The sequence below is a fragment of the Cryptomeria japonica genome, chromosome 7, assembly GCF_030272615.1.
Source record: "Cryptomeria japonica chromosome 7, Sugi_1.0, whole genome shotgun sequence".
NCBI classification, from domain to species: Eukaryota; Viridiplantae; Streptophyta; class Pinopsida; order Cupressales; family Cupressaceae; genus Cryptomeria; species Cryptomeria japonica.
In genome coordinates, this window is record NC_081411.1 from 586,813,237 (window position 1) to 586,838,328 (window position 25,092).

The following is a 25,092-nucleotide window of genomic DNA, read 5'->3' on the forward strand; positions in this document are numbered from 1 at the left end:
TGGAGTTCGATATCATTATTCTTCTAACAATCTACTCATACACATATATATCAGAGTAAATGGAAAAAATCAGATCAGATCAAGCAAGAGAATCGGAGAGATCAAAGTAAAAAATCATCAGAAGCTTCATGAGCTTCTTAGTTTTTCTAACTTCTTTGTTCACTATGTAGGTATAAGACAAATTTCCATTTCATGAATATCAAGTATGTGGGGAAAAATGGGCTCCCACAAGGGTTGAGCCCAGAATACAATTCATCACTCACAGGGTGATACTAATTAGTTGTTAAACATGGAGTACAACAATGTCCATGGTCCCTGGAAGATTATCAAAATCCAGAAAAGGAGACCATGGATGAAGTTCTTAGGGCTACTGACACAACCATCTAGCACACCCCTAAAGAGGAAAAGGCAACCCCTGGAAAAGTTGACCTCCCCTCTAACCCTCCCCCCGAGGGTCTACAAGGTTTCATGGAAACTATGGAGTGGCTCATCAATGGTTACAAGAAAGCTGTGGATGAAAATAAAAAACTCTGTAATAGAATCTTGATCTTGGAAACCATCAATACAGGGGAAGGGAAGACCATGGCCAACTTTATAGAGGACCTAAAAAGTACCATCACTAAAGCTAAAGACATAAGAGATGATTTCAACCCCAGGTTTGAAAAAATTGAGAAGGATTTGCTGGAAAGAAAGAATCTTGCTGACACTAACGACCACACTCTCGTGGAAACTGTTAGCAAAATTGGTAAAATTGAGGAGTGTCTGAAGAACATTGTTGAACAGAGCCTTAGCATCATGAAGCTTTCATCCAACAACACCAACACTCTCATCAGTAAATTGGATGATGAAAAGGAAATCCTAGACATTGACCTGGAAACAGAAGGAATAGGGGAATCTCAAGGCCCCAGAAACCACACCAGAGGCAAAAAGAAGGACAAAAAACCTAACAAGAATCTGGAAGACCTTAAAGCTATTGGGGCTTCTTACGATGACCTGGTGACAAAGGCGAAGGACTTGTTGAAGAAAATTTTTGTGTAGTGCCTTCTCAGTTTCTTTGTTGTTGTTAGTTTTGTTGTCCTTTCTGTTCACTAGCTTTTTGCCAGTCTTTTTGTATGCGGCTCTTAAGCTTTGTTCTTTTGGTGTCTTTTCTTAATATCTTATGTAAAAGTTTCAGGTTCTGAAAACCTATTTTTTTAATTAATTAGAACAACATCAATGGTCCCATATACTATGACTCAATGATAGTATAAACTGCCATCCAATAGCAGTATATACAACATGAATGATGTTGCACTCAATAGTCAACAAGTTACTAGAGCCATCATATGAATGAGAGGGAAAAAGAAAAGCATAAAACTAGTGTTTTGTTTTCACAAGCCAAATAATGGCAGATTATACAATGTAAATGAACATCAAGAAACTTTGTATGATCATTTTTATCCAAAGAAAAGCTGAGTGAACCTTCAAGGAGGGAGATTTTTTAGTTTTTAGAACAAGTAGCTATCACAGAACAATGAAAGCTATCAATTACAAAAGAAGAAAAGCAAGGAAGGTTGACTTTGAATCAAATGCAGAATACTCCAGTTGTGATAGCTAATCATGTAAAAACTAGAATCCCCCACCTTATTTTGGTTTGCTCAATTTATAATATCTTCCAGTTAACTGGAACGATATGCCAAATGCTCAACTACAGTGACATGATTATCATCTATGCTGCCCCAAGAATGGGTCTCAATGTTTACAGTCTTACAAAAGTAATTATTCAAAGCTCAAGTGATGAAGAGAACTTTTAGTTCTTCGTTACCTTATGGACAAAAGAACTCCACACATAATAGTGATATTAGTCATAATAGTCCTTATCAAAATCTCAAAGACAGATTCATAGGGAAATCCATAATAGACCAGTAAAAGATCTTTCTAAGAAACAATGTGTATTCAATATGACAGACACAATCTCAGTCTAAAAGGACAATGCTCATGACTGTCAAGGCAAGTACATGGCCCATTGAACAAGTAGACCTAAAAGCACTATCAAAAAAAGGGTATGAACCTTCAGCCAGGTACAAAAGAACAATCATATAAGTATATGTTATAATTGAACATAAGTGAACACAATAATAGGAATTGTTCATGAAAAAGACACTCAAACCCTTAGAGCAGCTGGTTACATTTTTATCATGTCACAAACTTCTAAACCTAAGAGCAAGATATTTGTGATAGAGAGAAATGATATCATTCTAACTTAGAGCACCAAAGCAGCCATGCAAGGCATAGTGGGGGTGGCACAATGAGAAAGTCACTATCATACTAAGAGAAGATCAAGTCATGTCAGTCTAAAGAGTTACAGTATTTCATCACAATGCATTCTCAATGACAAATATTGTAATATCATTGTCATCACCGATGAAAAATATGCTTTTTAGTAGAAAATGGATATTAGACCAGTCATCCAAGGATAGTGGTAATCTCATATATGATATGGAGAAACAGTAAAATCAAAGAGCCTCTTATCAAAGACAACCATTACAGTGAATGACCTTCAAAAGTGCAGTCATAGAATACAAGGAGATGTCACAATCCCCAACATAGTCAATCAACCTTTGCATTTAAAGACCTAATCAGAGAACAAGTTGAAGAATTGATATAGTGCATGCAAGACAATAATCACAAGTCATAAGTATGAAGGAACCAACAATGAAGATAGCCAATCACAAAACCTTCTGATAAAGAACACAGAGTTTGCAGTCCACTATCCCAAGGATAGTTATATGAATCATAAAACCCAGAAATATAGTGACAAATGTGAAAAATAACAACATCAAAGGGTTGAGGGTTTTTGAAGATAAGACAACCTTTTGTATTTTGAGAACAAGACTTCAAAGTGTGAATGGTGACAAGACAAAATGAAGTAGATAACATATCCATGAACCCTAAAGTGTGTTTAAAAAGAGCATAAAATAATGTGATTTACAATCAAAGAAAAGTAACAATCATGACAGAGGATAGGTAACAATATTCATGAAAAAGTAGTGTTATGAAATTGAAAATACCTCAATCAAAGTAGAAACATTCACCATTACTAAATAATGTAAGACTATCAGAATAGATTTGAGGCAATAAATAACTGAGAGGAAAAGTCCTCAAGCAGTCCTAAAAAGTATAGAAGTACAGTCCACAAGGTTGTAACAGCCTAAAAGCAGAGAGTATGAACAAGTGGTAAATTTTTCCCCAAGCATACAAAGCATCACAAAGATAGGAATAAAGATATGCAGAAGTTTTAATACTAGATCATGAGAGAGTTCTCTAGATATCACTTTTAAAAGAGCAATGCAATCATGACAACTTGCAAGATAATCAAGTCTATGACAATACATGATAGTTCAAATTGGCATTATAAAGATAGTTAGTACATATGTCAAGCCATATGTCTCATTACAAGATAGTATTTTTGCTATCATCATAAAGTACAGTGATACAACCTTGTGAAAAAATAGTAAGATGTTAATAGTCATAATAAAGTGACATACAACCCATAGCCTGACGTCTAGACAAAAGGCAATAAAAAAGAGAAGACTAGGTCAATGGTACAAAATTATCACAATGGTTATCAAGCATTAAAGGTTTGTAGCAGCCATTTAGTCAAGGACACATCAGTGAGGAGAAGACCTTTTGACAAATATCTATGAGCAATCAATAGTAAACATTCATCATTAAAGAGAAGATATGTCAGAACATCAACACCCAAAGAGTCCATTAATAGAATCAAAAGTTAAAGACAGTTCACAATACACTGTTCCTTTGAGAATGAAGGAATCTTATTCATGAAAGATTTAATTAGAATAGTCAAGGCATATGAGAAGCCTGTAGCAGCAGGAACCACATGGTATTATCAGCAAACCCTAGCAGTATCTTGCAAAATGCTCACTTTTAAAACCCTAGTCCAAGATAGTCTTAGGGTTTGAGAGATTAAAGTAATTTAAACATAGAACCCTCAAGAGAGTGAAAACCATTGTCCAAGTTTCATACATGCTCTATATACATACAAATATAGAGAAAAGAATACAATCGCAATGTTCCCTTTATAAATGACTGTGAGTAAAGAAAATAGATTCCATATCAACATGAGTAGTCTTTCAAAAACCTCAATGCATCATTAGATAAAATTTCTAGAAAGGAGACATGTATACAGTAATTTTATATAGAGAAATGAATGCATGTATAAAATATCGTTGATTAAAACCCTAGATGTGTGCACAACACAGTTTTTGCTAAAAATCTCTCCAACAATAACTGTAGGATTTTGCCAAGATCAAGGGCACAATGAAAAGCATAAAAGAGACAATAGAATGACAAGAACAAACTATATTCTCAAAAATATGCAAGATGATCAACTGGATTAACCAATACAATGAATAGAGGCCTGCTTATATAGGCAAGGCCATATGGATGTATGAGCACACAAATATGACATGTGGCTCAATGAGAAACAAGGGTATGTAAGAAATACTAGGGGTAGGTAGGAGAAATAATATAATATTCCACAAGAGGTGGATGACCCACCGAATGTGGAGTGTAACAGCAAAATAAGACCACAAAAATTGGAATTTCTCCTACAAGCTCTATCCCTATGTGCACACTTCCCTAAGTGTCTCAAATCCAAACTACGAAGAGATGCATTATCCTAAGTTAACTTAAGTGTAATAATATCCAAAATGAATATTTATTTACACCAACAATAACAAAATGTGAAAAGAGCGGCATATTAACAAACGAAGACCATGCACACTAGTTAGGGTTTTCATAGAGCAATGAACTCAAAGTAAAGGGTTTTCTTCATGCATAAAGAGAAAGAAATGATAGAATATTTCAAGTTAAAACCCTAAGATTCATGTGTATAAAGGGCAAAATCCTTGTAGATTTCTTCTTCCAAGAAGAATAACAACATGTAAAAAGGAGATATATGAGCACATACCACGCAATACCTAGTGAAGCCTCTGTTCAATGTCCAATATAAGCTCAAACTCTTAGTTCTAGCCTTCAAAGTCTCAATTTGATGCCCAAATAGAGGAATGCATGGCTGCAGTGAGACTTCCTCAAGAAGACAGAAGGAAATAATGAAACCTTTTAGGGTTTTTTCTTTCTTTTACCACATGCCCTAACTCACATCATGGAGTGGGTTTTTATTTTTTATTTGTTTTTCTTAGAAAACAAAATGCATGTAATGGAAGGGCCGAGGTCATGACTTTAAGTCATGAGACCTAGGTTTTGTTAATTAAGATTTAAATCTTTAAAATTCTTAATTAAAATAAATTAACTTATAAGGGGAATTAAATTATATAAAGGAAATAAATAACTTATTTTAGCACTTAAAAAAAGAAAACAAATTGTTTTATATTTTAAGTGTTAAAATAATTTATTTTAAACGATAAAAGAAAGAAATACTTCTTGATGCAGAATTTCAAAGGGAGAGATGCTTTTTTCTTTCAAGAAATATATTTTTGGCATTATAGACAACATGCAGACTTAAGAGGAAGTAATTCTTTTTGGGTAGCTATTTTTAACAGTTCAGCTTCTTCATGTGGATTTCAAGAAAGGGGTGCTTTTTCAGTGGCTATTTTGGGCTTCTTATGCAACTATTTGAGTATCAATTTGATGCAGTTTGAGTTGGAGAGCTATTTTCATCATCAAAAAGTGATTTTGACATATTTTTGTGTGTTTTGCACACTATTTTGGGCAAATTTGCCCAAGGGTTTCTTCATGTAGATTTTTGGAGCTTGTCTTCTATATATTCTTCTCTCCTCTTCATTATTTTTCATGGTTATTTCTTTTTTCTTACGCATACAGCAAAAAGCATTGTAGTTCAACATTTTTTTTTAGTTTTCAACATTGTAATAGAGTTATTTTTCAAGTTTTCAATATAGAGTGTTGTTTCCTTGTCAATTATTCTTGTTTTCTTCATTGTTAGATGAATGATTTGATAGAGTTATTGTGATTTTTAGAATCCTTTTCTCTATCTCATTTATGCTCTACATAAATAGGAAAATTTCAATGCAAATTCAGGTTGTGGGTTGTGTTCATCTGGTTCTCAATTAGTTGCATGTTGTGAAAAATCACTTTTCCTTCATACAACGTTGGTGGATTTCGAACCCTCGCATGAAATATTGATGAATTTCATGATCTTATTTGATTTGTGAAACATATTGGTTTTTTATTGCAACTGGTTATAGTTTTAGGACAACAATTAGAACTGCATCATTTTGGTGTATCACCTCCATTAGGATAGGTTTTTTCATTACATGCAAGCTTTCTATCCCTTTTCCCATAAAAAAGAAATTTGTAGGAGATTCATCATAAAGGAAGATGGCCTATAATCTAGAGATTCACCTTCACTTTCAAAAACCCATAGGCTCAAAGGTGTTTCCATGTTTCATAGGATTGTTGGGTCTCATACTTAGTATTTCAGGTGCCTTTGTGACAACTATTTTTGGCACACCCGGTGGGACTCATTGAGTTGTCTCAACTCAATAAAAACTCCATTTTTACTTCTTCTTTTTTGTATTGACAACAATATTATATCCTTTGGGGGTTTTATTTCAAGTACTTGGCAACTCTAATTCTTAATTTTTTGAGAAGATTAGGTTTTGACAACATATGAGAAAGATACAGACAAGGCAAAGTGTGGACCCGATTGAGAATACTGAGTCACCACTATCACAAAGGAAGTCTAGAATAGCAAGTAAGGAAGCAAATTCATCAATCTCAGTTCATCCCAGCCTTCCAAATTCTATTCCTTCATCTAATCTTCCCAATTCAGCCTAACTTTGTAATCCGTACAAACACTCTATTTGTAGTATCTACAACTCAAGTACCCATTATCCAGAATCCACCAATTAATCCTCCATTAAATCCACCAGTAAATCCAATGGCCATACTAAGAGAACATGTTTTTGTACCATTTGATGGGGGTAGCCCATTAAATTTAACTCAACATGATGTCATACCAATAACAACTCTAAAGAATTTGCCTATGTTCATAGGTGAAGATTAGACCATACCAATTGAACACATAAGGGATGTGGCTTCCGTGTGTGGTGTTCACCATATAATGCAAGAGAATGAGGCTATCAGGTTGTTAGTGACATTGTTCAAAGGAAAAGCACTCCAATGGTTTAGAGGTTTGCCTATTAATTCAGTTAGATCATGGAATGATATTGGTGATAAGTTGACCAAGTGATTTTCAAATAAGTCAGATCACCTATCTCTAGTTGAACAAATGACTACTATTAAAAGGGATCCACAAGATCAAATGAATGATTTCAACTACCATTTTGTAAGAATATGGGACAAGATTCTTGCTATGGTAATGTTGGCAATATGCTGGATTTGGTTAAGTGTCGTTATTGATGTCAACACTACATCCCGGTTGGACCTATCCCGGTTAGTCTTGGTGATCATCTTGGTTTTGGCTATGGTTTTGATCCGATATGATTAGATATTTGGAATCAGTTTTGGATCCTTACTCTGTATGGTTATTTTTTTTCCATATTCTGTTGGTTCATGTTTTTGTACTCCGGTAACTATCGCTTATGTTCCCGGTTGGTATTTCCCAGTAATGGATAGCTTTACCGGTAAGAGATATTTAGTGTTTTGGTCAGGCGATTTTGGTCCGGCTTATGGAATCGGTTTCTTTAATGTTGAAGGTGCTTCTTGATCATATCTTGAGTGTTTGGTGATGTTTCTTTGGCTATCATGCTATTATGGTGGTTCTATTTGAATCCAGTTAGACTTTATGTGTTACTTCACTAAGGGTTTCTACCAGTTGGTGAAGTGTGTTGGATTTTGGTCTTAGCAGAATTTCCCACGAATGGAATTATTTGGTTACTTGATTTAGGTCCATGCTATGTAATGTAAATCATAATATTGGTGTGGTGATACCATGTAATGTAATTTTTGTTATTATGGTTTTATAAGTTTAGGGTTTATCCGACCTTGTCAATAAGGTTGATGATTTGTATTTATAGGTGACTTATTCATGTAATTTGAATATCAATCGATACATGGATGGGATTGATGGTTATGTATGCATATTCAGAGGGAGGTTAATGTGTGAACAAGTGATATATCATTTGATGAAAGTTTTTGTATTGTAGGGCAGACATCTATGCTTAACCGGAACTGTATCAAGCATTAGGAGATGGTACTTTTATAGTTTATTCTTTCTGAATTGTACTCTAATGTTTTTTTAAGTTAGTGAGACTTCTTTTTGTGATGAGCAGTGAGCTCTAGGCTGTTGGCCTGATGGAAAGTGCAATCCCCATTATAATTTTGCATATTGTTGCAAAAGTATTATCTGATTATGGGTAGGGTTTCCCACCGTGGTTTTTCCCTTTACTGAGTTTTCCATGTCAAAATATTGGTGTTGTGTGTATTGTGCTTTCATGTTATATTCTTCATTGTGTTGGTTTCTTTATGCTCTGGTTTAATGGTTTTGATATGCATTAGTTCTGATTTTTTATGATAAACCGATTCACCCCCCCCCCCTCTTAGTTTACTCCCAGTATCAGATCTATCTAATAATTGGTATCAGAGAAAGGTCCTCTCTTCTGAAGCTTAACTGTTTGAGGAGATCCAATGGCAACTGCATCTAGTTCTACATTCAATCCCTATTGGAAGGAGAGTCCTAGATTTGATGGTACAAATTACAAAATATGGAAGGAGCGAATGAATATTCATTTCAAATGTCTTGGAGCTGAAGTTTGGGAGATAGTGGAGAAAGGGTACATACCTCGTGGTCCTAATTCTGGAACACCAACACCTACAGATGAACAAAAGAAGGCTGAAAATGATGTCAAAGCAAAAGAAGTATTATTAAGCGCCCTATCTAATGAAAATCTATTGAATGTCATAGAGTTGGAGAATCCAAAGCTGATCTGGACAAAGCTTGAAACTCTTTTTGAAGGTGACTAGGCTATGAAAATTGCAAATCTTGAAGGTTTTTGGGTAAGGTATGAAACTTTGAAGATGGAAGAAGATGAGAAGATAAGTTCTTTCATGGATAGAGTAAATGAGATTGTTATGGGAATCAAATGTTGTGACAGATCAGTTAGTGAGGATGAGATAGTGTCAAAGGTTTTGAGAGTTCTACCTCTGACTTATAAGATGAAGGTTACTGCAATCAATGAACTCTAGACAATGTCAAGTACCCCTATTACCAAAGATACACTGCTTGGGAAATTGACTGCTTTTGAGCTTGAGGAACTTAGAGATCAGAGTTTTACTAAAACTGAGATTACATTTAAAACATCTACCTCTAGTAAGAAAAAGATAGATTGGAAAGAGATGTATGCTAAGATATGGAGGACATTGAAAGAGAAGAAAGAGAACTTGAAGATTTGGAAGCCCTAATTGCTAGAATAATTCCTAAAGAACCAACTGGAAGTAAGTATGAAGGAAAATTCCCTTTTAAATGTTTTTCATGTAATAAGATTGGTCATTTTGCTTCTAGATGCCCTGAAAGAGCTGCTAGGAATCATGAAATATTTGTGAAGAGTTACAAGCCTGATCCGGAATATCATAACAAACCTAGATTCAGAACGAATAAGGATAAATAATGCTATTATGCTAGTGATGATGATTTTTGTGTTACTGATGATGATGATGATGATGATGATGATGATGATGATGATGATGATGATGATGATGATGATGATGATGATGATGAACATGTGAGTGGAACTGATAATGGATCTTCCTTCGATAAGGAGTGGGTTTTTGTTTCTATCAAGGATGATTCTCTGGAACCTATCATTGAAATAACTCATATTGAGGAAAAGGCTTTAGTTGCTAAATTGAAAAAAAAGGATGAATGGGTTATAGACAAAGGATGCTCACATCATGTGACTGATGACAAGAGAAAATTTATATCACTACAAGAATTTGATAGCGGATTAGTCAGATTTGGAGACAACAAGGTATGTAAGATTAAAGGCAAGGGAATAATATCATTGGATGGTAAGACTAACACTGATAATGTTTATTATGTTGAAGGCTTAGAGAATAATATTTTAAGTGTAGAAATAATATCATATGGTAGATAGAGGATTTCATTTACAATTCAAGGATGGGAAATGTAAGATCATCAATAGATCTAGATTGGAAATTGCTTCCAGAACTCAGACCAATCGAAACATCTTTCATTTGAACTCCGATGAGAAATCATGCTTGATTTCTCAGATTGATGAAATCTAGTTATGGCAAAAGAGGATGTGTCATGCAAATTTTGATTGCATAGTGAAGATCAGTTTAACATAGGTTGTCAGAGATTTGCCCAAAATTGTCAAACCTCATAATTCAGTATGTAAAGAAAATAAAATGGGTAAGCAACTCAGAACTTCTTTTAGAAGCATACTATTGGCAATTGGAGGAATTGATTATGTGTTGCATTGATGTTTTGTCATTGATGGCAACACCGACTGTTTTGGTTGTTTACCAGTTTTCGGTAGGTTCCGGTAGAGCGGTTGGATTATGATATTGATCTGGTATGCTTCGATATGCTTCAGTTTGTGGAATTGGTTTGGATCTGTCATTCATGCTATTCACATGTGTATCATGATCAGTTGGTTTGGGATTTGATGACTCAGTAGCTATCATTTGTTATAGTAATCCTTTTGATCACCAGTAAGGGTTTTACTGACAGAACCTTGTCGAAGATCTTTTGATGCACATGATAAGTGGTGTTGGCACGGCTTCTACATGGCTTTCGGGATGATGTTGGTTATCTTGTTCATGTTCCTATTGATCGATGGTGTTGGATTTTGGTCTAGACCTAATGCTATCTTATTCGGCTAGGTTATGGACTTGTTTATGTAACATGTTGGTGGATGATCGTGACACATTTCTAGTTGGATCTATTGATTGGATTATGTTGTTTCAGTCTTAGGCTAACTTGGTTGATCATTGGATTGCAAGTTTACGTGATGAATTTATCGTATTATCTTTTAGGTGGCCGACCTAATTGTTTAGGTCCCAGCCTGGTATAAATATGATGTAAGATCTCTTTGTAGATCATGGGGATTTTCATGGGATTAAGGTTATGGGATTATCTAGGTGTGATTAAGGTTGTAATCATATGCAAAGGTTTTGGTTGATCATAGGTGATTTAATTGGGTTGGTGAAAGAGGTTTAAGACCTCCAGTACTAAGCTTAACCAAAACTATATTCAGACATAGGAGATGTTATTCTTGCAGTTCACTCTTCTTTCCGAATTGTAGTTTAGATTTATTTTGTAGTCAATGAGGCTCCTTTTTTGATGAGTAGTGCGCTCTAGGTTGTTGGCCTTCTTGCATGTGCAAGCCCCTCTTTATGTAATCACATACTTACTAGAGAAGTATTATCTGACTATGGGTAGGCCTCCCACCGTGTTTTTTCCCTTTACCAGGTTTTCCATGTACAAATCTTGGTGTTATCTTTTGTGGATGGTTGGTAAATGTTCTATGGATCATATTTGTGCTTAACTATTATATCTGCTATTCTGGTATTTGGTTTATGTATTCTGGTAATAAGGTTTTAATGCTTAAAGTTCTATAATCAGTTAACAACTGATTCACCCCCTCCCTCTCAGTTGTTCATAGGTTATCTGAGTTGTCTATCAATTGGTATCAAAGCCTAGTCCTCTCTGTAGAAGCTTAACCACTTGAGGAAGATCCTATGGTATCTAATAGTTCAAGTTCATCAAGTTCATCTATAGTTGTTTTCCAGAGAGAAATTCCTAGGCTTGATGGAACAAATTATAGAGTATGAAAGATTCAGATGGAGACTCATCCGAGATGTCTTGGTAATGAGATTTGGGAGATCACTGAGAAAGGACATATATCTCATAATCTAGCATCTAGAAATCCTCCTCCGGCAGGCTTAGATAAGGACATTGAAAATGGTTGTACAGCTAGAGATGCCCTTTTGTGTGCACTCTCGATCAGCAAGTTATGGGACTAACTGACAAATCAACTACAAAGGCTAAATGGGATAATTTGGAGACTCTGAATGAAGGTTCCCCTGTTGTTAAAATGGCTAAACTTGATGGTTACTAGGTGAGACATGAGAACCTAAAGATGGAAGAAGATGAAAGTTTACTACTTTTGTGGAGAGATTTAATGAAATTGTTCTTAGAATTCAGTGCTATGGTGGATCTCTCAGCAAAGATGAAATAGTTTCTAATGTATTGAGAGCTTTGCCACTGGCTTATAAGATGAAGGATACTACAATTAATTAGTTGAGAACAATGGAAAACACCTATGTTAATAGAGATACCTTGGTTGGGAAGTTATCTTCTTTTGAGCTTGAGGAATTTGGTTCTTCTGGAGTTGCAAAATCTGAACCTACTTTTCATGCATCTACATCATCTACCAGCAAGAGTGATTGGAAAGCCTTATATGCTAAGGAACTGGAGGAAATGAAGAAAGAAGATGAAGAGTTTGAGCAACTTGAAGCCCTATTTTCTAGAAGAGTACCTAAAGGTTCGATAGGAAGTAAGTATGAAGGAAAATCACCTTTTAAATGTTTCGCATGTAATAAGATAGGTCATTTTGCATCTAGTTCTTGAAAGGAATTCAATATTTGAGGAAAGAGTTAGAAGATCTTTTAGGCCTAACCATGATTATCAGAATAATCATAAGCATAAGAGGAGCAAAGACAAATCATACTACTATGCATATGAGGAAGGTGTGACTAATTCTGATGATAAACCGGCACAAGATTCAGCTAGTGGATCCGACAATGGAAAGGAATGGGTATTCTTGGCTATCAAGGAAGATGATCTGGTACCTAAAGAGGAAGTTTTTGTCTTTGCAAGAATTTGATGGTGGTCTAGTTAAATTTGGACATGACAAAGAATGCATGATCAAGGGAAGAGGAACTATATCATTGGATGGTAAGCATGATACTGATAATATTTATTATGTTCAAGGTTTAAGGTAGAATCTTTAGAGTGTAGGACAATTGGTGGATAAGGGATTTCAATTACAGTTCAAAGATTAAAAATGCAAGACTATCAACAGATCTAGATTGGAGATTGCAACCAGTACTTGGACTAAAGGTAACATATTTCATTTTAACTTCGGTGAGAAGACATGTTTAATTGCACAAATTGATGAGAGTTAGTTATGGCATAAGAGGTTATGTCATATGAATTTTGATTGCATTGTAAAGATCAGTTCTACTAAGGTAGTTAGAGATATACCTAAGATTGTGAAGCCCTATAATCCGGTATGTAAGGAATGTCAAATGGGAAAGCAAGTCAGAACTTCTTTTAAGAGTATACAAGATAGATCTAAAGATGTTCTTGATCTTATTAATATTGATTTGTGTGGCCCTACTAGAATCAAAAGCTTTCTGGGTGATAGATATTTTATGCCAATCACTAATGACTATTCTAGAATGATGTGGGTTACTTTTATAAGGGAGAAATCTGAAGCATTCGAAAAGTTTGAAATCTTTAAAGCTAAAGTTGAGACAGAGATAGGATTGAATATTAAATGCCTAAGGTCTGATCAAGGTGGAGAATTCACATCTAGTAAATTTAATAGTTATTATGAAAACAATGGGATAAGGAGATAGTTATCTGTACCCCGAACACCTCAGCAAAATGGATTTGTGGAAAGGAAGAACAACAGTATCTTGGATACAGCTAGAACTATGATGATGGAAGATAATCTACCTCATATCTACTGGAGAGAAGCTATGAGCACGTCGGTATATACATTCAATAGAGTTCATATCAAAGGAGACATCAGTAAGACACCTTATGAGTTATGTTTTGGTCATACACCTACAGTTAAGTATTTCAAAATCTTTGGTAGTAAATTTTATATCAAAAGAGATGATTCCATTGGAAAATTTGATCCTAGATGTGATGAAGTGATATTTCTTGGATATTCTAATGAAAGCAAAGCATATAGATGTTATAAAAAAAGATTGCAGAGAATTGTAAAGAGCACTAATGTCAAGGATGAGCTTAACAAAAGTCAAATCAGAACTTATGAGAGAGAACCGATAGTGGAAATGATCATAACTGAACTGGTAGCACCTACACAAGAATAGAATGTTGAACTAGTTACTCCAATGGTATCAGAAAATTCAACAGTAACTGAAGATCAAAGCAGAGGAACAGAAAATCAGAAGACTCCTAAGTATGTTAGGTTAAATCATCAGAAGATCAGATCATTGGAGACAAGAATAAAGGAGTGATGACAAGAAGAAGGTTGGAAGCTGATGAGGTATGTTTAATTTCTCAAATTGAACCAGCATCAGTAATTGAAGCATGTAAAGATGAATGCTGGATAAAAGCTATGGAAGAGGAATTAGATCAAATAAAAAAAGAATAATACATGGGCTTTAGTTTCCCTGCCTAAAAATAAGAATGTTATTGGGGCTAAATGGGTTTTTAGGAATAAATTGAATGAAGTTGGACAAGTTGTGAGGAATAAGGCTAGATTGGTTTGTAAAGGATATTCTTAGAAGGAAGGAATTGATTATGATGAGACTTTTTCTCTAGTACCTAGGAGTGAAGCTGTGAGATTATTTATTGCTTATGTTGCCCATAAGAACTACAAGGTTTATCAGATGGATGTTAAGTGTGCATTTTTGAATGGAGATCTTGAAGAGGATGTTTACATTGAGCAACCTAATGGATTTTCACTTTTAGATGACAAAAACATGGTTTGCAGGTTAAGGAAAGCTTTATATGGATTGAAACAAGCCCCTAGAGCTTGGTATGCAAGATTGGATAAATATCTTTTGAATCTTGGTTTCACTAAAGGTAATGCTGGTAGTAATTTATATTATAAGATCACTAATGATGACATATTGATTGTTGAAGTCTTTATTGATGATATCATTTTTGGAGGTGAGGATAAGTTATGTATGGAATTTTCAAATAATATGAAGAATGAATTTAAGATGTCTATGATTGGGGAGACAAAAATTTTCTTAGGTTTGAAGATTACTCGGACTGACAAAGGTATTTTCATCTATCAATCTAAGTATGTTAGGGAGTTGTTGAAGAAATTTGGTATGGAAAATTCTAAATCAGTTGGTACTCCTATGGTTAGAAGTGAGAAGTTGACTAAGATAGATGCATCAGCATCGGTAAATCCTACAAGGTACAAGTATATGGTTGGAGGTTTGTTATATATGACTCAGACTATACTAGATATTGGCGTTCCTGTGAAGTGTGATACTTGTAGCTGCAACACAAACACTTAATATATCATTACAAGCATGGTTAGAAAATTAAAAGAAAATTAAAGGTGAACCATGACAAAGTGACCTATCACCTCCTAAGAGATGCGAGTGTGGATTTGCTCTCAGATTTGGATAAGCAATCCTAGTGACTTGACTACACCTAGAAGGACGATTTGAAATGATAATGATATGCAAGCTAGATGAGATTGATTGTACTAGATTGATCCAAGAGTCTAATTAAGCTAATGATATGCATGATTAAGCTATGATAATGATGCAATGGTCAAGATTGAGTCTAAAGATATCAAGGGTGAAATTGGAGGAGGTTGGAAAAGAGGTTGGAGGAAGGGACACTTGTCATCTCTGTGGTGACAAGTGTCAAGGAGCCTTGCTCAGAAGAGGGAAAGTTTCCAAGAGAGGAGACATGTGGCCAAAGTGCCATGTGTCTCAAGGGAATAATATCCACACCATAGGAGGTTAGGATAAGGAGGTTAGGATGTGCAAGATAGGATAGGGTTAGTTAAACCCAAGGTTAGGTGGAATGGGTTAGGTTAGAGGGATGGTTAGGTTAGGTGGTTAGAAGTTAGGAGTCATGTGGGTAGTTTGAATTTGAGAATTCAAATAATAGGAAAAGACTAATTAATTTTCAACAACTCATAAATTGATTTGTTCTAATTAATTAGGGGATTAGAAGAATTGATTGAAATGGAGGGAGGATTAATTAATTTGAATTAATTAGTCAAAGGGGACCATTGAAATGAATCTATTAAATAAATCCTTAGATTTATTAATAAGTAGATGAAAGGGAGAATTTAATCAAATTGCTAATGAATTCAATTAAATTAGGAAGGGGGATTAATTAAATATTTGCTTATTTAATTATTATCTTTAGACCATTTTTAAGTGTATACATTTTGCCCCTCTTTGAAGCGAGGTGTGATGATGCGTTGATTCAAAGAATAATCTCATTTTGATGATGATGTTAGTTCGATAGGATGCCCCAGACATTGATTGATAAATTATGGTACGATAATGCCCCCTCAGGAGATCAATTGAGATAATTGACCTTTGGAGTGTGTGAATTTTTGCGAAATTGATATCCCGATTAGAAATTATTCGATTTCTACAACTTTGGTTGATAAAAGTGCAAGTTCTATAATCATGGTGATGTGGTTCTCGATGTGATGATTGATAAAGATTGATTGATTAGATTGATAAGATAGAGATTTAGTCTAGTTTTAGGGATGAAACCTCCTGTATAAGACAAAGATGATCAAAGCGTCTGGTTTCAGGAATGATATATCCTGTATGAGACTTGATCAGAACGTCTGGTTTCGGGAAAGATACATCCTATATAAGACATGATAAAATAGATTAGATATGATCGATTGGTAGAATTGATAAGGTTGATTGGATAAAGAACTAAAATTTTGTTGATATCAGGTTGCAGGAAGATTCAGATATGCTGATGTTGGTTCTGTTGAGGGGGTAACATAAAATTTGCATTGGGTTAATAATATCTGGAGAGAGATGAGTCATCAGTCTAATTTTGTATACACTTATGATGATACCATGATGATTCCTGTGATAGATTTAACCTTGGATAAAATGAGCTTGTGGGATCCCATGCAAGAATTAAATGCAAGCTAAATGCTAATGAAATGCAAAGCTACGACTGGACCAATCACTGGGTTATTGCGTTTTGTTATCATTGAGATATTTAAAATGTGGGAAGTGAGTGCAAACATCGATGGTGTAATTAAACCATGTTGACTGGAGCACTACTCTCCTAGATTTTGATATTTCAAGTCAGCACAAGCTTCGAGGTATAATTGAACCAAGATGACATGAGTGTTGCTTGCATACAACAGGCAATATTAACCATTTCAATATGCAAATCGGAAATGTCTTCGATGATGCTTCGATGCTCACGTCTTGAGACAAATTTGCACATATTAATGATTAATTTACAGACAACAAACAAGAAAAACATCATGTTCCTTCCTTGTTCCTCTAGTCAGAAACATCATGGAGTCACTCAAAAATCATGATAGCGAAAATAAATATAGAAAAGTTGAACAAGCATGTTGAAATCATTATCCAAAAGATCTTCCATTGAAAAGTGTGTGATGTGCTTAGACTAACATGCGATAGTTTGATGTTTGATAATTTGATCTCGTGTTCAACATTGGATGTGTCTCAGTTTTCACTTGATAAGAGTTGCCTGACTAGTGTTCTACCTGTTTGATTAATCTCAAAATGACCAAAAATTTTGCCCCAAGCCTAGAAACAAAGTCATTATGATATACCCAATGATCCAAACCATGGTGACAAATCACCTGGGATGCCTGTGTATGTACAAAGGCTTTATGATGGATATGAGCAGCATTGATGGAAATTGAATGCAAGTAGAAGGATGCATGAACTAATAGATGGAAGAGCTAGTGAACAGATAACGCCTATTTGCCAGATTTTCACCATCTATTTTTATTGCACTTTTTCTCATATTTGATTTATTTTTATTTTTTTGGATTTTCTAATTTTTCACTGTTGTTGGATTTTTCTTCTTTTTCACTATTTTTGGATTTTTCTATTTTTTTAGAAATAAAACTTCTTCAGATGCATTCTATTGATGGGTTCCTCGAACTGATCCCCATCCTATGTTGATAGTTGATATGCTCCTGACCCAAATATTGTTGTGACCACAAATGGACCTAACCAGTTTGGTTCAAACTTCCCTTTCTTTTCTTGATCTGCCTGGTTGCATGGATTTTCTTTGAGTACTAGTTCCCCAACTTGAAATGTTCTTGGTTTGACCTTGTCATTATATCTACAGCACATTCTTTGTTGATATTCCTTTAAATGATCAAAGGCATGTTGTCTTCATTCATGGATTAATTCTAACTCCTGCAATCTAGATACTCATTGCTCTTCATCTGGGATAAGGCCTTTTAATGACACTCGTAGAGAAGGTATCTCTACTTCTATTGGCAGTATTGCTTCTAATCCATAGACAAGAGAGAAAGGTGTGGCACCTTTTGGTGTGTGAATATTAGTATGGTGGGCCCATAAAGAAGGGTTCAATTGAATATGCCAATCTCTTCTAGCATCATTCACTATCTTTTTGAGGATTTTCAAAATGGTTTTGTTTGATGCCTCTCCTTGCCCATTCCCTTGTGGATAATAGGGTGTTGAAAATCTATGTTGGATCTTTAATTTCTCACATAGTTCTTGTACATCTTGGTTCTTGAACGGTCGCCCATTATCAATGATAATGGTCATGGGTATTCCATAGCGACAAATAATGTAGTTCAAGATAAATGCAGCAATTTGTTTTCTTGTGATATTGATGATAGGTACTGCCTCAATCCATTTTGTGAAATATTTTGTAGCTACAAGGATGAATTTGTGACAATTGGATGAAGAAGGATTTATCGTTCTTACTAGATCAAGACCCCATTGGCAGAAAGGCCAAGATGTTGCCAAAGCATGAAGTTCTTATGATGGTGCAGGAATCAAATTTCCATGGATCTGACAATGTTTGCATGTTTTAGCTATCTAAAAAGAATCTTATTCCATAGTTGACCAATAATGGCCCAAGCGTACGAGTTTTTTCAAAAGGGTAAGACCACCTGAATGAGTGCCACAAATGCCATTATGGACTTCATTTAAGGCCTTCTCAGATTCTTCTTGTTTGAGACATCTTAAAAGAGTACCATCTAGACCTAGTTTAAAAAGGGTATTCATGATGCAAGTATAATAGGAGGATTGGCAAATAAAGTTTCTCTTTTGGTTTTCTGATAAGTCAAAAGGGATGATATTATCTTTCAGGTATGTGTAAGTTTGGCCATAGCGGGAGGAATCATGCCCAACAAGGTGATAGATAGTTTAGGAATCAAGACAATTATGTGTAGGGTAAAACAACTCTTCCACTAGCAATTCGTAATGCTCTTGATTTTCCTGTGTTTGAAGGAGAGAAGAAGCAAATGTTGCCATGGCATCTGCTGCTTTGTTGTCATTCCTTGGAATCTGTTGAAAAGTTATTTCTACAAATTATTTCTTGATATCATCAACCATCTTCTTATAAGGCATTAACTTTTCATCCTTTGTTTGATAATCATCATTGATTTGATTGATGATGAGCTAAAAATCTCCAAAGACTTGAAGTTGTGTAATGTTTCATTCTATAGCCATTTTGATACTTGTAACCAAAGCTTCATATTTTGTTGTATTGTTGGTGCATGGAAAACTTAATTTGTACGCTTTTGGAAATGTATGACCTTGTGGTGTGATGAATAGAATACTTGCTCCTGATCTATGTTGTGTATGTGAACTATCAAAGTATAATTGCCATTTTTTTGTGGTGATCGTTAGGATATCAGCATCGGAAAACTCAATCTGTAAAGGACGATCATCTTGAAGTGGTGCCTCTGCTAGTTGGTCTGCAATGACTTGCCCCTTTATAGCTTTTATGTCTACATACTCAATATCAAACTCACTTAGAATCATGATCCATTTTGCTAGTCATCCTATTAATGTTGCCTTGTTGAGAAAATACTTCAATGGATCGATTTTAGCAATCAACTTGATGGAGTGAGATAGTAGATAGTGTCTTAATTTTTGAGAAGCAAAAACTACCACCAAGCATGCTTTTTTTGTTGGTGAATAGTTGATCTCGTATCCTACTAATTTTTTGTTGGTGTAGTAGATGGCTCATTCTTTTCCTTCATTATCCTATTGTGCAAGCAAAACTCCTAATGATACTTCGATGGTTGATACATAGAGTAACAATGACTTTCCTAGAATTGGTGTCGTTAGGATGTGTGGTTGCAGGAGATAGGCTTTGATATTGTTGAATGCATCCTCACATTGATGGTCCCACCTGAAAGTAACATTTTTATGCAATAGATGAGTAAATGGTTGGCATTTATCAGCTAGCTGAGCAACAAGTCTTCTAATTGATTGTAGTCTTCCTTGAAGTGATCTTAGTTGACTGATATTCTAGGGAGATGCCATTTCCATGATTTCTTTGACCTTAGAAGGATCTACTTCAATACCTCTAGCTAAAACAATGTATCCCAATAGCTTGTCTAAAGTAACACCAAAGGCACATTTCTTGGCATTGAGTCGTAGCTTATACTGTTCTAACATGTCAAAGATCTTTTCTATTATTCCTATATGGTCTTCTCTGTTGTATGATTTGGCCAATATGTCATCCACATAATCTTCCATGAATGTATGCATCATGTCATGAAATATTGTTGTCATAGCTCTCTGATATGTAGCACCTGCGTTCGTTAGTCCAAAAGGCATGACGTTCCAACAGAAAGTACCACATGGACATGTGAAAGTCATCTTTTCTTGATCTACATGTGCTATTTTAATCTAATTGTATCCAGAGAAACCATCCATTAGAGAAAACATGGAGTGTCCAAAAGTTAAATTTACAATAATGTCAATGTTAGGCAAAGGAAATTCATCCTTTGGACATGCATTGTTAAGATCTCTGAAGTATGTGCATATTCTAATACTTTTATCTAGTTTGGAAATAGGAACGATGTTGGATACCCATTGAGGATAAGCCACAAGTCTGATGAATCCTACATCCAATAATTTCTTTAGTTCTGCTTTGACTAGAAGAGCAATATGTGGATGCATTTTCATCATTTTTTGTTTAACTGGTTTGGCTCCAGGACTGACATTTAAGTGATGCATAATAAGCTCTAGATCCAACCCTGGCATGTCTACATATGACCAGGTGAAATTGATTAGCCGTCATTTGAATAATTCCATATATTGTTGCATTTCTTGCTCTGGCAGAGAACTTGTTGGATGTAGGATCTTTGCTTGCTTTGTTGTCCTGATGTTAATTGCCTATGTTGGTTCAATCAAAATGGATGACCTTTCTTGATAGTGCATAGGTAAAGTGTGAAATCTCCCATCTTTCAGCACCTCGAGGAGGTTTTCACCTTTAGATGCATCCTTTCTTTTTACTTTTTTCTGATCTAATGTTGCCAAGAAATGGTTTTCAGCATTAGACCTGATATTGTTTTCTTTATTTTCACTTTTGTGACTAGGAAATTTGGCACCCACTTGACTAGACGATGCATTGTTGAGATTCCTGGTGAAATTTGTTGTGGGTTTGATTGCATTAAGATATATAGATATGGCATGGTCATTTGGAAAGGTATCAATGGCAGTATGTCTTTCATTTTCCCAATCAATAAGGTCAAGGTGGATTAGAGGTAGGGGTCATTAGGTTGAGATGTTTCAAGGGTATCAAGGGTCATGATAGATGTGTCAAAGTTTTTGATATGTATATCAATGTCTAGAATAGTACTCTCATCAGAATGACCTTGCACAAGGAGCTCTTGATCATCCTCAATGATTCTGATTCAAGTGGGCTAGTTCCTAACATTTGCCCTACATACGTGTGAACTACATTGACTCTAACATCTTCTTCAAAGCAATTTTCTTTAGCTGATTCTTCAGAGTGATAGGAATCCCATTCCAATTCATTACAGTCTATCTCACTTGCAGCTTGCAATCTATAGATTTGTTTCCTCTGCTTTTCTTGTTATATCTTTTCTTCTTTCATATTCAACCTCTTATGGAGTGAGATTGAGTTATCTCAACCTTGCTATGAGTTCTCCTTGAGTAATACTAGGTTTGTACTTGTTTTGATTGAGAGTTAATTCTGCTTGGGAGGTGCTTTTAGTTTGTTTTTCCTGTTGATTTGAAACTTGCTTCTTTTGCCATTTCATGTTTGCTATTTCTTGTTGCTTGGTAGATGTTTCTTCTCTTTCAATTGCAAGTTGTTCTTGTCTGTTTTCATATTCTTCATGTTTTTGGCTAGAATATGTGTCTTTTGGTAGAGTAACGTGTCCATACCCTAAGCTTGCTTTGTCTGTAGCCTGATGAGTGTAAGTTTGGATAGGTTCTAAGATACCTTCTTTTCTTTTTCCTATAGGTTTTGTTCCAATGTATCCCATTTTTCTAAGAATGTTAAATCTTTTTCCATACTTTTCTGTAGGTATGCAGATATTGTTGATCTTTTGTTAGACTTATTCATCCTTGTATAGCCAATGTAGTACATCATTGTCTTTTGTTTCCTTTGATAATGTCCCAGCACTAACAAATGCTCCATCATATATTGGAAGATGTTTCCCAATTAGTTGTTGTTTAGAGTTTGATGGCTTTCCATAGGACTTAGGAGAGAGTGGTTGTTGTGATATTAAATATTCTCCATTCCCTCGATCTCTTAGTTGCATTTGTCTTTCAATACTTGACAAAATTGAGGCACATGATTTTTCTTTGGTTTGTATGTTTGAAGATGATGCCTCCTTATTTTGAGGAACAATGACCTCTTGAACTGGTTTGAGATTACTATAGTACTGAAATGGATTTGAATCTGATGAGATTGTGATTTCCTTTCCATTGTAGGAAAATTTCAGGCACTGATAATATATGGATGGAACAACTTGTATGTCATGTATCCAAGGTCTTCCCAAGAGTATGTTGTATGATAAGTTCAAGTCTAAAACTTGGCATGTTGTGTCTTTCTGTAAAGTTCCCACTCTGATGGGTAAAATCAAAATTCCTTTAAAGGAATGCTCTTCTTCATCATAGGCTTTGATGGTGATCTTTTTTCAGGGATCAACTGCATCTTCTGAATAACCTAGAGCATGGAAAAGACTCAAAGAGCAAATATTTAAGCTAGCTCCACCATCTATTAGGACACGTTGAACTCGCGTCTTATGAATGATGACTTCGATATGCAAGGGAGCATTATGGGGATGTTGGAAGGATATGTCATCTTCTTCTGTGAATGATAAGCAATGAGGGCTTGTGAGGTGTCCCACCATGGTTTGGAATTGATCTATATCAAGATCTTTAGACACTGTTGTATCTATTACCGCTCATTCAAGAATTTATTTGTGTGCAAGTGAAAGCTTTAAAAGTTCTAAGATGGATATTTTCATGGGCATTTTCTGTAATTGCTCCAGTAGATTATATTTTTTTACAATGGATGACATGTTAGTGGTAGGACCTGGAAAAAGAACTTTAGCTTTGCTTCTTGTGATAGCATGAGTAGGTTCTTGATTTTGCTTTTCTTTAACTACAATCACATTTGCCACATTATCATATGTATCAGTGTAGTTTACCTTTGCTTTACCCTTACCATTATGTGTTTCTAATGATTCACCCTTCTCATAATTTGGAAGCAGAGTTTTAAAAGTTGTATGATATTTGTTTGTCCTATGTCCATCTACAGTTATTACTCCATTATCAATCAAATTTTGGATGACATGTTTCAACTGCTAACAATTATCTGTGTGATGTCCCTTGTTTCGATGAAAATCACAATAATGGTTTTCATTCCACCAAGGGGGTTTTACTTGAGGTTCATAATTCCTTCATTCTGGAAAATTAATCAATTTGTTTGCGAGAAGTGTGTTCAGTGTTGACCCCAATGGTTCACCAATGTTTGTAAATTTTCTTCGAAAGAAATTGTTGAAAGTTGATTTTTGGTGATTGTTGTTTTGTTGAGTTGTTGTTGAGTGAGTGGATAAATTGAAAACTGCTTGTTTGGGTTTTACATTGATGTTATCCAATATTCCATCATTGATGATATTTTAATTTCTATTCCAAAATTTAGGCTTATCATTGTTAATGTTGCTAACATTATTGTTAGGAGGATTAACGCTTTCTTTGTATAGCTTCAACTCACCCTTGTTTACCATAGTTTCTTCCATTCTGATACCATTATCAATCATCTTTTTAAAATTTTGATGGCATTGCATTTTTAGATGATAACTCATTTATCCATTTAGGTTGTCAATGAATATGTCTATCTTCTTGTATTCCCGCACCGTTCGAGGATATCGTGAAGTTAATCATCTCCATCTTTGTAGAAACGTCATGAAAGGTTCTCCATTCTTTTGTTTAGTATTACATAAATTGAGCATTGTTACCACATGTTGAATGTTGTAAGAGTATTGTGAAACAAATTTATCAACCAATTTTGTGAATGATCTAATTACAGGTAGAAGTTTGGAGAACCATTCCATAGCTATCCCACTTAAGCTTTTTGGAAATAATCTCATCAGGTAGGTATCCTCATGTGAAAATTCCATACTTAGCATGCAAAATTCTCATATATGATCCTACGGATCAGTGCTTCCATTACATTTATCGTATCGAGGAGTTTCACAACCTGTAGGAAATGGTATCATGTTTAGATCTCTATCGAAGGGGTAAGGACATATTTTTTGAAGCGAGTATCTTCTAACAGCTCCTCTCTACATATCTTGAATTTGTGTTTGCAGCATTTGTATTTGTTGTGTAAGAGTTGTGATAGGATTATCAACATGATTTGTCCTGGTAAGACCATGAGTGTGTGTTCTAGTATGATCTTGATCTCTTCTTGTGTCATCTCAACCCCTTCTTGTGTCTTCATTAGATTTGACATGGTTGAGAATTTCTACATCATCCTTTTTGGAAATGGAAGTTTCCTCATTAGTTCTTGTGTTATCAGGAATCGATGTGTCATTAATTTTGAGACCAAAAATATCCTCATGTCAATCATTATTAGGGGAAGAGTCACTTCTCTTTTGTGCTAATTTGCTCACATCAAAATCTTGGGGGAGTGTAGCACTAGATTTAGCTAACATTAGGAAATATTTTTCTTTCCCTCCCTCAAATATTTTCTCCATAAATTTATCAAATTTATGATCTTGTTTGATTTCTCAGATATATTTTTCAATTATTTCCCTTTCTTCTTGTATTTCATTTTCGAGTTCCATGTTTTTATAATCTTCAGTTATTTCAAATTTTTCGATTTCCATTTCTGCG